The following is a 4,080-nucleotide window of genomic DNA, read 5'->3' on the forward strand; positions in this document are numbered from 1 at the left end:
CAATGAGCACTAAAAGAGTAAGCGCTAAAAAAAAAGGACGAGCACAAAAGGGGAAGCAGACAACATACGAACTGGCGCCAGTCCGTTGTCTGATTTCCCTTTTGTGCCCGTCGTTTCTTCAGCGCTTACTCTTTTGCTGTTCATCTACATCGTGATGCTGTGTTCGGTAAGTACGTAAACCTACGCAACTCGAATCTACTGTCGGGCTCTATATATTATGAAAGACCGGAGCCGCGTAAAAAATGAAAGAAAAATGTTGCGAAACATACTGTACATGAAGACCACCTGCCCATGATCTCTTGCATTAGCTTCAATGGCAAAACGCAGCTGGGTGAATAAGTTTTCGAGCTTGATGCCCAGTGAGCCAGCTGGCTATATGTCTCTGTCTGCGCCAGAGCATTACTCTTTTCCTTATACAACACAAGATATCGCTTCATATACATTTAATAAAAAAAAAACATATCGCTCATTTTGTGTGCGTCAACAGGGAAAGCTACGTTCAACCACTGCAAGCGTCTCAACAAGATCAAGTGGAACGAAACCGCGAGGTTGAAGTTGAAACAAGGTCGATCCAAAGAGGTCGCGAAGCTTCGGGCGAAAAGCGGTTCAGAACCGATTGCCAGGGACATCAGCAAGGGAAGTTATGGGTACTGCGATTGAAGCTCGACTAGGTGTGGAGGGAACAAACACTAATAGCTAAAAACTAAGTTTTATTCAAGGGCGACGCAATTCTTATGTTTTAGAAACCACATATTTATTTCCTCAGCTATATTATGTATGTGCAATGTGCAAGGAATTTATGATGGTGTTTAATTATTACGAAACATCTTTTTCTTAGCGCCCTCTGAAGAGAGGAGCAAGTTATTATTATTCAGTACAGCCCGTGCGTGTGCATGGAAAGGCACGCTCGTAAAGTTCGTCTGAGACGACACGCCCCTTCACGTGTTCCGCACTTGCATGCGTTCTCGGAATTATTGCGGTGAGAATCTAATTTTTGCTGTGCGCGGGCTTGTGAGGTGCGTTTCATCGTTGTTGAACGTGTTGAGTACAGTGTCCAACGGGCAACGGTACGATGCCGATAACACTTAACGCCGAGCGCTTGCCTCAATATCCGCGGAAACGATGTGTTGTGCAAGGATGCGTTAGCGACATACGTACGCCTGGCGACCCATGCCTTCTAGATATGAAACCAGGGCAACGGTTTGGAGTACTGTGCTCACTGGATTTTCGTGAATCAGTATTCCTGCGGCCCGGTGGCCTTCGCGAACACGCAGGGACTAGTGTTATTCCTGTTATCGGTGAGCCGATCGCTAAGTTATCTATCGCGCTACAATTCGCATGTCTGTAGTGGTAATTTATCCGAGGGTAAGGCAAAAAATAATGCACGTAGTGTCCGCGTAGTTTTTGTACTTATTACCACACTTGGAAACGATGCCCATTGTGTGCAGTGTAATAAAATTCCGTTATTGTGTCCATCGAATAAAACTGAAATGTCCTCATTTTGACGTGACTCTGCGTCATTTCATCTTGTTACAATTGAAGCGCACAAGTAATATGCTTTAAAGAACCTGCGTAAGTGCGAAGCAAATCAGCAACGCTGCATATATGAGAGCTACGCTGCTGCTGCCTTTAATCCATCGGTGAATATGCCACGAACGCCCAATATAAGTTCCAAGAAAAAGTTTCATAGTAAAACAAAGGCCGTACGCCACTTTCTAGTCATGAGTCGATATTAGTTTAGCTGGCGTTTACTTGAAGCGCACTCGACAACGACTCGCCGGCTCGCCTAAGCGCGAGTCCTTTGCGATCAGGGACCTACAAAAACTACTTTTAGATTAAACTTCGCGCTAATGCCAACAAAATGACGTCACTTGCTTCCCGGATACTGCGTCACATCCGATTTATTTTTGTTCCGCCGGAAGTGTTCCCTCCTCACACAGATGACGCTAAGCCCCATGAGCAGCTGATGAGCCGCCATTTTCTAAACGTATGGGCTTCTATGGAAGCTTCGCTACCAGTTACATTTACCTTGGTTGAAATCCATCAGCACATAGAGGGGGAAGTTCGTATGCGCACCATTCGCTCGGACTAATACTGCGTCATCAACATTCTCTCCGGACAGCCTCGCATTATGCAAGTTGAAGAGCGGAAAGCAGTGGGCGACGAGAGCATTTTTTTAAATTTTTTTTGTTTGCATACATACAAGGTTTTCTCCGGAATTACAACTTTTTGCTTTAAACTGAGAGGTCATGTATCCACCTTTCTGCGTTCTCGACGAACGCTAATTCACTTTCCAACGGCACGCCGTGTGCTAAGGCCGGCCGCTTTCAGCAGAGGGTAGTCGTGTTGTACAGCTAGATCATCATTCCTAAGCTAGCAACGGTGTCTCTATTCAGCGGGGAGCAGCGAGTTTTCCCTTCAATCCAAGAAAGTGAAATTTAGGTGGGAGTTAAACTCAACGTAACGCCAGCGTAACGTCGCAGAGGCCTCGACAGGACCCCTCCTGTCTGAAGATGGGAGCACAGAGAATGCCATGATATGTATATATACGTGTTCCCGCAATAAGGGAAAGTGTAGCAAACCGGAACCTTATTTCTTTTGTTTTATGTTAAATGCACCAGTAGCCAACAGAGACTCGACGGCAAATGACTATTCAAACACTGCAGACGAGGATTAAATCGCACATTTCAATTGGATTACTGAAGTAAGAGACAATGACTCAGAAAGAATAGACTTCTTGCCACTGGTGGAAGTCAAACTGAAGACCTCTGCGCAAATTTATTTTCGTTTCACATATTTTTCGCTGAGGTGAACATGTTGGCAGAGTATGTTTCTTTTCGGCGAAATGGCGCAAACGACGGAATAGCATGGGGTGGCGAAAGAACAAACAGCGCAAATTAACTAGCCTTATGCTTTATTTATGCAGCACTACGTGTGCGGAACAAGATTAAGAGCGCAGGCGGACTTAAGTAAGCCAGTTAAATTGTACTACGGTGGTCATCACTACGTCTTTCGTTTCAACCCGTGGTGATTACACTTACGTATGTCCGCAAATAGGTTTCGCGAACCCCTGCCAGCGCAAATATTAACGAGTGACTACTAGTCATGGCGACAGATGGGGAAAAGCAGCCTTTCATTGTCATTCATCTCATTTTCCTTTTTTATAGGAACGTAATCTCGAATAAGAAAAACACCCTCTGAAACACTTACAAGACAATTTTTTTTCTTTTTTTTCTTTTTTATGAAAGGAAAAGAAACATCGCTTTGAACCGGATAGGACGAAGTGAAGACGACAGAGACGGCGCTGAGTCGTGTCTGTCGGGGTTTTTTTTTTCTTCTTTTTTTGTTCCTGTTTTGTGCGGTTTTGTTCTCTTTCACAATGCACCAACCAACCCAGCCAAGCTCTGCGTCAAATCAATAATTTTTTTTTCAGTGTTTTCCCCGAAGTCAGCGTCTGTTGGCTATACGTACGTTACCTTCTAAATATCGAAGCTTTTATTCCCCCTATCATATGCATTGCTTCCGGCGTAAAAATAGTAATCTCCAGGTTACTGCTTCTGCGTTATTTCATCGCATTAAGTTTCGTTCCGGCCATCTGTGTCTACAAATTCACGCGACCTGCAAGGCTATGGGGTGTTTTACTACGGCCGCTCGATAAAAAAAAATATCGAGTGGCCGCGCTTCTACTTTGTCATAGTCGTTCGAGAGAACATCCCATTTCCTTTGCCGCAGTTTCCACTCATCCGTCACCACGGAGACAAGCACATGTCTGCGAGAACATTGCGACAATAGCATTAACGAAGCATTAACGAACCTCGTTAAGGAACGCGTGGGGTGAAGGAAGACGCTCGCTCTATTTACACGCGAGCGCTTCAAGAAACGATGAGGTGGCATGGGCGTCTGCTCGTCTGGCTCTTCCGTGACTACCCCCCCCCCTACCTTTCGCCAGCTTTCGAAAGACGACGTTCGCTGATCCATCAAGTTTGAGTTGACCTGGACTAATTGTCTCGGCGCATGCCAGGGTTGGCAAACAAAAGCCGCGTACATTTCTTCCGAATGAAAGGAAAACGGCTGAACGGG

Source organism: Rhipicephalus sanguineus, chromosome 3 (assembly GCF_013339695.2).
Source record: "Rhipicephalus sanguineus isolate Rsan-2018 chromosome 3, BIME_Rsan_1.4, whole genome shotgun sequence".
NCBI classification, from domain to species: domain Eukaryota; kingdom Metazoa; phylum Arthropoda; class Arachnida; order Ixodida; family Ixodidae; genus Rhipicephalus; species Rhipicephalus sanguineus.